This window comes from Pseudophryne corroboree, chromosome 6 (assembly GCF_028390025.1).
Source record: "Pseudophryne corroboree isolate aPseCor3 chromosome 6, aPseCor3.hap2, whole genome shotgun sequence".
Lineage (NCBI taxonomy): Eukaryota > Metazoa > Chordata > Amphibia > Anura > Myobatrachidae > Pseudophryne > Pseudophryne corroboree.
The window spans coordinates 326,900,921-326,912,530 of record NC_086449.1 but is presented as its reverse complement, the minus strand read 5'-3'; the positions used below and the strand labels follow the sequence as shown (position 1 = coordinate 326,912,530).

The 11,610-nt window shown below is 46.3% G+C and overlaps 1 long non-coding RNA gene across 1 annotated transcript; it reads left to right on the top strand.

Annotated features, from left to right (window-relative positions):
* Positions 1 to 4,034: 4,034 nt before the first annotated feature.
* On the top strand, positions 4,035 to 5,441 carry LOC134935242 (uncharacterized). Its single transcript, XR_010180006.1, has 5 exons — positions 4,035 to 4,062; positions 4,431 to 4,502; positions 4,740 to 4,822; positions 4,910 to 5,025; positions 5,271 to 5,441. It is a non-coding gene; the product is annotated as an uncharacterized LOC134935242 (long non-coding RNA).
* The last annotated feature ends 6,169 nt before the right edge of the window (positions 5,442 to 11,610 follow it).

Genomic DNA, 11,610 nt, shown 5'->3' with positions numbered 1-11,610 from the left:
TTTTCCACCTGTAGCACGGGTCGCAGCCGGGAGCCTGACACGGCTGCGACCCGTGCTACAGCCCCTTTTCCCACAGCGCTCACCAACCCGGCATATTGCCGGGTTGGTGACGTGGCAGGGGCGGCGCTGGGAGATCACATGATCTCCCAGCGCCGCCCTTCCATACACTGTGAACGGGAGCCGTGTCGCATCGACATGGCTTCCGTTCACACTACACAGCTTACCGGGTTGAACACGTGTTCAACCCGGCAAGCTACCCGGGTAGGATTCCCGGATCACTTGATCTGGGAATTTGCAGGGGGGGGCCGTTTCCACTAGGAAAAAACACAGGTAAATCACACCCACGCGCATTCACCCGTGTTTTTAAAGCTAGTGGAAAAGGGGTATTAGTAGCAGTACGCAATGTCAAAATGCAGCAACAAATACAAATAAGGTGTTAGCTTGCATAAAACGGGGAATGGGGAAAAGGGATGAGAGTGTAATTCTGCCACTGTATAAATCATTGGTGTGGCCGCACCTGGAATATTGTATACAGTTCTGGGCACCACACTATAAAAAGATACCTTGGAACTCGAAAGGGTTCAGAGGCGAGCCACCAAACTGGTTAAGGGGTTAGAGGCACTGAATTATGAGGAAAGACTAACAAGGTTAGATATGTTTACACTGGAAATGAGGAGGCTGAGAGAGGACATTATTAATACTTATAAATACATTAAGGGACAATACAAGGATTTATCAGACGATCTGTTTATCAAAAAAAAAAACCCGCTACACAGGTCACGAGGACACCCCCTGAGATTAGAAGAAGAAAAAATTTCATACACAACGGAGGAAAGGGTTCTTCACAGTAAGAACAGTAAAGATCTGGAATTCCCTACCAGAGGAGGTAGTAATGGTGGACTCACTAAATAAGTTCAAAAATACATTAGATAAATTCCTAACTGATAGAAATATCCAAGGCTACAGCATCTAAGTGATATATCATTTTATAATACAGGTTGAACTCGATGGACATCTTGTCTTTTTTCAACCTCACCAACTATGTAACTATATGTAACTATGTAACAATTTTATGAAAAATCAGACTTGCTCTGGAGATGCGAGAAAAAGGACACAGTGATATTTATAGAAATCACACGTCCTAATTCTGAGTTCTAATTGAATACCAAAACCCTGCAGCCGCAGGGTTTTGTGGGAAAAACCCAGTGCCGCTAATTTAAAAAAAAATCTCACCTGCAATTGGATTCCCCCCATAGGGTTGTTTTTGGATTCCCCCATAGGGTTGTTTAGTAAGTTGATCAGCTTTTCAGGGAACTTTTATTAGAAGGTTTGGAGGCTAGAGCAGTGGTTCCCAAACATTCTTGAGTCATGCCGCCCGAGAGCATCAGCATTTTTTTCCTGATATCACTTTATGGAAATTATACGTATTTTTATGGATTCATTGACATAGGAAATTACAGAATTTCTGGGGAATCCAATCATGTATCCAGGTAAATTCACCCCGTGACCACATGTGTGTATATTTCCAACACTTTTTCTGGTCTATTACACTAGTCAATTCAGACCTGAAACTAATAGGGTGCACTACTAGTACTTAGTGTGTATGTGATTTTGCCACCAAGGTCCCAGACTGAGTACCCACTGATTTTTCCTAAAATTAACGATGTGCTCTGGAGTTGCAAGAAAAAAGACACAGTGATTTCTATAGAAATCACTGCATGCAATTTTCTGATTTCTAACTGAATACCAAAACCTTGCGGCCTTTGTGGGTGAAAACCCAGTGCCGCAGGGTTTTTCCAAAATCCCGCCTGCAATTGGATTCCCCCCTAAGAGAGTACTTTTTGCTCTTCATATTGTGCAAATACTCCACATTAATGCCAGATTAATGACCACATGGGCCTGAAGCTGAAATTTATGAAAGGCCTATTGTATGCTGCCATAAGGGGTGTGACCAGTGTTACAGGGGTGTATCTAATGATGTGGAGGGCGTGACCAGTGTTTTGGGAAATTATCTGTACAGGGGTGTGGCTAGCACTATGATGGGCATAACTAACACCTACCTTCAGCCACTTCAATGACCCTCCCTTTTCTTTGCATAAGATAGATAGATAGATAGATAGATAGATAGATAGATAGATAGATAGATAGATAGATAGATAGATAGATAGGGTTTTATATGTAATGAGAAATAGAGGAATAGGGCGCCCAAGGATTGTGTCAACCCCAAAGTTTAAAAAACCTCAGAAAATGATACGGTATGATTAAGTCTGGCATTAAAACATAAAAATATACTGTTCATTTAATAATTTATTAAAAAAATACAGAAGCATACAGTGTCCATCACATTACATAGTTAGCAAGATGCAAATCTCCTGTGTTTTGTGGAAGGGTGCAGATAAACTTATGCCTGTATCTTTAATCTTCCTTATAGAGTATTTGGAGATAACATCAGAAAACAGAGTAATAGCCCAACGCGTTTCATCTAATATCAAGACTTCATCAGGGGTGTGTCTAGAATCATAGGACAACTGATCAATGCTTAGTATTTATATAACCATTACTGATTACAATATACAAAAAATATAATTAAGAATAATAAAAAGTGAACAGTATAAAGACAATTAAGCAAGACATGGTATAGCAGAGCAGTGTTATAATCAACCTTAGTCACAGAGAGAATGAAAGGAACAGGGAAGGAACAAGGAGCAAAAAAAGGGGGTAGAATACTTACCCATGGCAATATATAGTTCGGAGTGTCATAAATCCCTGAGTTTGTAATTTTTGATCCACTATTATCCACTCGTAGAAAGATAAATAGAGTTGTGTTCTGTAGGTATTGGACACACATCACCATATGGTGAATAAAGTTCCCTTGGAGGCGTAAAATACCGAATACGATCATATCGTTTCAGACCCAGACTGAATATAAGATGTACGGTGGGTGCATTAATATTGTAGTAATTTGGGATTAATTAGTGTTTATCCTTACTACATGTCAAATACATTGGATAGTCATGTTATACACTACATTCAACCAAATTTGTATTGTGAATTAATAGACACTGATAATTAACTTAGATGTGCACTAAAAATTCATTTAATTATTGGTAAACACGATATGTGGAGTTATAGTTAACCATGTAATACTTGTATTAATTTTATAGAAGTATATACTAATAAGTGAATTAAGCTTCACTAACAGAATAAGGGTGTAGGTAGGGAAATACATTTATCTTACACTTCACTAGTACACGCCCACTAGCTTGTTTAAATTGTATGAAGGGCTGCATTAGAGTTTTTTTTCCCTGAGTAGGTGAGACGCACAGTGTCATGGCGCTGGAGCGCAAGCTGACACGCTCCAACGTCTGATATCCGGGTCTCGTGATGCAGGATACACTCCCAGCGTCTTCGTAGACGCAGGTCGTCATGGCACTGGAGCGCAAGCTGGCGCTCCGGTGTTGGATGTCCGGGCCGTATGACGTGGGCACATGACGCGGGGGGCTTTTCTGGTGTCTAGGTATGCATGGTGCTGGTGTCGCCATGCTGAGCGATCCCGGTCCATGGGGCATGTTATTTATGGACGGGCTGAAAGGGATACATGTGTGATTGAGATGAGGTCTTTATTCCACAAGTTACTGCGTTGGTTAAAAAGCTGGTATACTTAGATATCATGTCTCTGCTGGTGTTTGTCCCGCCCCTCACCGTCCTCATAGGCAGACAAAGCTGTCACTCTTAAAAAGATTATCACACAACAGGATTATTTCATGAAGCACGTTGTGGGGTCATTAACCCATTAAGGTCAAATTAGGTGGGTCCTAGTTTAATTATTGAAAAAGACAAATTATCTTGATCCATATTTAATGGCTGGTAGGCTGCATGCATTTAAGGGTTTGAAAAAAATCACAAAAATATAATTTCTTTAAGAATATATATTAATTGATAAATTACTAATTGATCCACTTTAGGAGGTGATGTCATTCCTCCTTGCCTATATAAGTTAGGCCTTGTTCCTCATGCTTCATTGCATGGAGGTTTGGACAATCACTGACTTGCTGTTGGAAGGTAAGGTACATATATACAACATCTAGAACAAGGCTCCATTTAATTGATCATACACTTCAGTGTATGTTTTCTGTAAAGCGGTTGTATGTATCACTACATTCTGATACTTATAAATGGATATTGTTTGCACTAGAAATTCCTTTGAATTAAGTATGTTACCCATAAGTGTATTATTCTCTATGATGATCAATGTATGAGTAGTCATAACTAATATGTGTTTATTTTAAATGTGTCTATTTTATATATCTATATACACACACATATGTCACTTAGACCTTATTGAATGGTTTCTTCTTTTTGAAACCTCGTTCTTATTAAAGCTAGATACTAATGGATACCTAACTGAAATGCATTACTTGAATTCTCAGGTTCCAAAATCCATTTATTCATACTAGGATCTCTCGTATGCATAAGCTCCATTGTTTGAGCTGACCCTTGAGGTATGTCATTATATACCCTTTTTATATATAGATTTTGGAATAGCTTATTGAATCTATTTAAATATAACCATAAGTTAATGTACAGATAGAGGTTGAGATATTTAGCACATAAATATTTTTCGATATGTAAGTTACAACATTTTTTAGAAAGATTGCTATTATTTGAAATCCTTAGTATCTCATGTTATAGTCCCACACACACCAATACTAATCTATGGTAATTAATTGATCCATTAGGTTCTTTTGGGTTGGAATTAGCCAACTTCATTATCTTGAACCTCCTCTATTGATGGTTAGAATTTGGGTAGTCGACTCTCGAGGTATGTGGTGTAATACCCAAATACGTGAATCTGGTAATAGCCTTTTTACATATTTGATTACAACTTCAATTAATATGTTCCAATTAGGTTGGAGTGACAGTACCACAATGGTGGTTATCGAATTTTCCTTATGAATATCCTTGATTGATTGTCTGGGTCCATCAAAATAGTTCTTTTTTGTCATTATTTATAAAAAATCAGAGGTATGTCCTGTCTTGTAATTATGATGTATGGATCTCCCCCGTTTTTTTTGCTCCTTGTTCCTTCCCTGTTCCTTTCATTCTCTCTGTGACTAAGGTTGATTATAACACTGCTCTGCTATACCATGTCTTGCTTAATTGTCTTTATACTGTTCACTTTTTATTATTCTTAATTATATTTTTTGTATATTGTAATCAGTAATGGTTATATAAATGCTAAGCATTGATCAGTTGTCCTATGATTCTAGACACACCCCTGATGAAGTCTTGATATTAGACGAAACGCGTTGGGCTATTACTGTTTTCTGATGTTATCTCCGAATACTCTATAAGGAAGATTAAAGATACAGGCAGAAGTTTATCTGCACCCTTCCACAAAACACAGGAGATTTGCATCTTGCTAACTATGTAATGTGATGGACACTGTATGCTTCTGTATTTTTTTAATAAATTATTAAATTAACAGTATATTTTTATGTTTTAATGCCAGATTTAATCATACCGTATAATTTTCTGAGTTTTTTTAAACTTTGGGGTTGACACAATCCTTGGGCGCCCTATTCCTCTATTTCTCATTCCATTTCTACGTTTAGTTTCCTCTAACAGGGAACTTAGGGGAATTAGGCAGCCAATTGTACTAGTATCGCCTGGGTACTTTTTCTCACATCCCATCTCCTATATAATAGCCCTATTCTGTGACCTTGTGATTCATTTGCTAACGCTGGGCGGAGTCACAACAGTGGGCGGAGTTATTCAAATGAGTCACAGAGATCTGGCCAAATCTACAGGAGACTAGGAGCAGATAGCATGGGCATTGGGCATGTCACAGGCAGGGGTGCATACCTCCCAGCTTTCTGCAGGAGCTTTCTCCAGGCAGAAGGAGGGAAACACACTCGGCGAAAAGGGGGCGTGGCTTCACGGGAGGGCCCCCGTTTTCGTCAGTGAGGGGGCTTGCCCAGCGCTCTGTGAGCTGCTGGCATGCCCCCAGGGCTGATTATGAGTCCGGGGGCACAGGGCACTTGAGACAGGGGAGCCCTATCTCATTGCTGTGCCTGCTGTGGGTTGGGGGCGTGGCCTAATCGCGGCCCGTGCGGCCACGCCCCCTTATGCAAATTCCAATTTTTATTTTTATTTTTTTTATGGGATTTTGGCCCCTCAGCTAGGGCTAAATCCAGAGGAGGTGGTCGCTCCCCCTACACACCCGCACAGGGAGAAGAAAGCAGGGAGACTGCTGCCTCCCTGCAACACCACAGACCTGCCAATATGCAGCAGCGTGTGCTGACTGTAGCACAATGCTGCCGCTGTTGCTGGCAGGACGGGGGGAGCTTCTGAGCTGGGACAGAGCTACTCCAGCCGGGGGGACCCCTAAAACTGTGGGGCCAACGGTACGTATCCCCTGGCCACCCCCCCCCCTTAATCCGGCTCTGCTGCTGGAACCCCCCCCCCCCGTAATCCGTACCCCCTGATGCCCCCTCTCCCTCTGTCTCCACTATTCACCGCTGCTCTGCTAAGCAGAACAGCGAGTACAGGAGCTTTCCAACTGCCCCCCCCCCCCCCCCCACTGCCGGACACTGCGACCCGCGGGTGGGACAGCGGGACAGACCCCCAAAAATGGGACTGTCCCGCGAAAATCTGGACATTTGGAAGGTATGGGGGTGTGTGAGGGGTATGTCATACAGACAGACGGGCACCGGCTCACTGTGTGCTTGACCCCCCAAATCAGCATACTCAGCAGGGTCTCTCTGGTGCGGAGGAGCGTCACTTTCTGACACACTCCACGCTTCTTAGCTGCAGTTTAGTGGGGCACCTGCCGCTGTGCAGGTTCCGTACTGCCTCTGTTATCTCCAGCCCTGGCAACCCCACCGCTAGCTGCAGCGCTGCCACCCGCAGTGGAGTGCGCCCAGCTCATTCACACACTTTAGCTGGCGGGTAGCGCTGCAGAAATCCGAGCTGCTTGCAGGCTCTGACCCACTCCTCCCTCCAGCCGCAGCGTCTCCTGGGAGCTAACCAGTCACTCCCAGTCTCCCCTTACCACAGTGCCCGGAAGCCGTGAGGTCCGCGCCACGTGCATGCTATGACCCCCTCCTCCCTCCAGCCGCAGCATCTCCTGGGGGCTAACCAGTCATTTCCAGTCTCACCTTACCACAGTGCCCGGCAGCTGCGCGAGGTTTGCGGTGTGTGACTGAGGAGGGGGGGAGGGATGCGGACTGGCAGAGAAAGCAGGACTCTAGCCTGAGAGAGTCAGCCATGCCAAGTCTCCAGCAGCAGCAGATCCCAACAGGTTGGAATGGAACAGCAGCAGCCAGCAGCAGTGACTCCGGTAAGACACATCTGTCTGTCACCACTGTTTTGTCCCTAATACCAATCTCTCCCGTGCCCTGTGTTCTGTCATGTCCCTGTCACCCCTGGCCTTGCCCTGCCACCCTTATTCTGGCCCTGCCACCCTTATCCTGGCCCTTTCACCCTTATCCTGGCCCTTTCACCCTTATCCTGGCCCTTTCACCCTTATCCTGGCCCTGTTACCCTTATGCTGGCCCTGTTACCCTTATCCTGGCCCTGTCACCCCTGTGCTTGCCCTGTCAACCCTATACTGGCCCCGTCACCCCTGTCCTGGTCCTGCCGCCCCTACCCTGGCCCTGTCACCCCTATCCTGTCCCTATCATTTCTGTCCTGGCCCTGTCACCCCTGTCCTGGCCCTGTCACCCCTGTCCTGGCCCCGTCACCCCTGTCCTGGCCCCGTCACCCCTGTCCTGGCCCCGTCACCCCTGTCCTGGCACCGTCACCCCTGTCCTGGCACCGTCACCCCTGTCCTGGCACCGTCACCCCTGTCCTGGCCCCGTCAACCCTGTACTGACCCTGTCACCCCTGTCCTGGCCCTGTTACTGCATACCCTCCAACTACCTTTTATGGCATGTACCCGCAGCGCCTCCAGACCTCTCCCCAATGCACTATACCTCCGCACCTTCCCCTCCACCACATGCGGCACTCCACCCCTCCCCCACATGCTGTGCCTCCAGACCCCCTACACCACCCGTGGCTCCCACTCCTCCACCCCTTCACCACCCACAGCACCTCCAGGCCCCTTCCACCATTCACCCCCCTTATACGTCTCCCCCCACACCTGCCCCCCTCCACCCGCAGCATCTGCAGACACCCTCCTCCATCAGTGGTCCCCCCCTCACCCACCCCTCCCCCACCAATGGCACCCCCGCACCTGCCCCTCCACCACCTGCAGCACCTCCGGACCTCCTTTCCCATCCGCCGCAACACCCGTACCTGCCCCTACCCATGGTGCCTGCGGTCCCCTACCCAACTCCCGGCACACCCATCCCACAGCACCTCCGGAACCCTTCACCCATCCACAACATCCCCACACCTGCCCCTCTCCCACCCGTGGCACCCCTGCCCCTCCCCCACCTGCAGTGCCTCCGGACCCCTCCCCCATCTGCATCCCCCACTCCTCTGCCCCTCCCCCACGCCCAGCACCTCCTGAACCTTCCCCATCCGGGCCCCACCCCCACTTCTGCCTCCCCTCCACCCGCAGCATCTACAGACACCATCCGCAGTCCCCCCCCGCACCCGCTACATTCTGTACATCGTGCCCTGCAGGTGCTGTTCACGCCGTCGCAAGGGGCTGCGCCTCCTTCACCATCGCACGCCCTTTCATTGTGCAATATTTAACCACTAACAAAGGAATGCAGGTAATACTCCATATAATACAAATATTAAACCCCAGAAAGGCATGCAAGGGTTAAGGGGGCGTAGCCCCTTGCGACGGTGTGAAGAGCGCCCGTAGGGCGCGATGAAGCACCTAGTATATCATAATAGATTAGCGCAGGAGGGGAGTATTGTTTTTTGTGTAGGGTTTTATATGTGTTCAGGATAATATTGTATTATTTGTATAAAGAGAAGCCCTCTATCAATTTTATCAATAGGCAGATGTATACCAACAATATTTTGCCGTTTTCCCCTTTTTATTGTGTTTTGTGTAGGGCCAGTCCAGCAACAGGCCATGTGACTAGCTGCAGTCTAATTGTCATTATATACCAATTTAATATTTTAAGATAAGTATATTCCATAGCACCTGGATTTCTCCGTTATGTCCACTCCCCCCTCTGTGTCTATTACTATGTGTCCTCCCTCTGTCTATTATTATGTCCCACCTCCCCTTCTATGTTCATTATTAAGTGACCCTTTCTTTCCATTATTACACCCCGTGTCCATTATTATGTCCCCCCACGTTTTCATTATTTTTCCTGTCCATTATGTCCCCCCCCTTTGTCCATTATTAGTCCCCCCGTATCCATTATTAGTCCCCCCTCAGTGTCCATTATCATGCCTCCCTTGTCTATTGTTAGTCCCCCCATATCCATTATTAGTCCTCCCTCAGTGTTTATTATTTCCCCCATGTATTAATTATTAGTTCTCCCCGTGTCCATTATTAGTTGTCCCCCCATTTCCATTATTAGTCGTTGTCCCCCCCGTGTGGATTATTAGTCCTCCCATGCCCATTAGTCCTCCCCCTGTGTCCATTATTAGTCCCCCTCTATGTGTCCATTATGGTGGTCCTCCCCTCTCCCTTTGTATGTTTAGTGTTTATGTCTTCCCACCCTAAAGTTCACTTACTTTCTTCTTGCTTCCTCTGACTCGGCTCCTCACACAGGTCTTCTATCCACTGAAAGGAACTGACAGGAAGGTCAGGTGCTGCCAGCGGTACAGTTGCGATAGGCAGCACTCCGGCATTCCAGGTCAGGATCCAGTGGCGCCTTCTATCCTCAGTCCACCCCATGGTCATCAGCGGAAACCAAGCAGAGCCCTGCATGGTGGCGCATATGTGATCTCAAGCCGTGTGACATCACCTGGTGCAGAGAAAGGGATGAGGCACACTATGCGGTGCAGGGAGGGCTCCCTCTGCACTGCCCATTGAATGTATTTCCCGCCACTGGGACTCTGAGGACAGAGAGATTCTTGGGGGAGGGGGGGGGTGTAGATTGGGGGTAAATGGGCAGAGCCTTGGATGGCCGCTTGTGGTGACAGGAAAAATGTGGGGGCATTTGCGTATCTGGTACCGTGGGGGTGTATATCTGAAACTGTGGGTGGGGGCATATGTGTATCTGACACTGTGGGGGCATATGTGTATCTGACACTGTGGGGGCATATGTGTATCTGACACTGGGGGCATATGTGTATCTGGCACTGTGGGGGCATATGTGTATCTGGCACTGTGGGGGCATATGTGTATCTGGCACTGTAGGAGCATATCTGGCACTGTGGGGGTATTTGTGTATCTGGCACTGTGGGTGGGGGGCATATCTGGCACTGTGGGAGTATATCTGGCACTTTGGTGGCATTTGTGTATTTGGCATTGTGGGGCATATGTGTATCTGGCACTGTGGGGGCATATCTGGCACTGTGGGTACATATGTGTATCTGGCACTATTGGGGTCATATGTGTATCTGGCACTATTGGGGTCATATGTGTATCTGGCACCCCCATATGTGTATCACACCCCCTTTTTCATTGGCCACACCCACTTTTTGATGCGTGCGATTTCGTACCACTAAGAATTTTTTTTCTACTTGCACCACTGGGTCCAAGATGGCTTCCCCACTTTTTTATGCACTTCTCCCAGGTTGCATCCCACACAACCTTGCTACGAGTACTGCACATTTTTATTGTAATTGAATCGTGCATTTTCTTGGTTACTAAAATTCATACAATGTGTGCGAGTTTGATGAAACAAACTTGATGAAACAAACTCCTTCCTAATAGAATTGACCCCAGTGTCTGTGTGGTCCACAGCGTCCTGCAGCGCTTTCCATTGTTGCAGATGCCTCCAGGTGCTCCACCCTCCCTGAGCCCCTGCTTGTGAGGGTCACTATTTAAGTATAGAGACTTGAAGGATACAAATGGCCACTGCTGGAGCAAATCTAAAAAGACAAAATATTGGCCCAAAATGTCAATAGTGAATAACAATCCAATTCTCATTGATTAAGGAACAATCTGAAACTGAATGCAGAAAATCTATTAGACTGATATTTCTACAATCGATTCCCATCCATACTTCAGTCCTGCTTTGATGTTTCTAGGGTGCGTAACTGTTCAATATCTGCAAAAATAAATAATTGTGACAAAGCATTATTGTGAACTACAGCAAGATTGGCATGTCATCTACATAAATGATTGGCAATTTTGGGCCTTATTCAAGTTTGTTAGCAATTGGGCAAAACCATGCTGCTCTTCAGGTTGGGCAGATGTAACACATGCAGAGAGAATTAGATTTGGGCAGGTTATATCGTTTCTCTGCTTGGTAAATACTGACTGCTTTATTTCTACACTGCAATTTAGATATCAGTTTGGACACACCCCACCCAAACCTAACTCTCTCTGCACATGTTATATCTGCCCCACCTGCAGTGCATATGGGCCCTCATTCCGAGTTGATCGCTAGCTGCTTTCGTTCGCAGCGCAGCGATTAGGTAAAAAAGCGGCACTTCTGTGCATGCATATGGGGCGCAGTGCGCACGCGCGACGTACTTTCACAAAAGCCGATGCAGTTTCACACAAGGTCTAGCGACGCTTTTCAG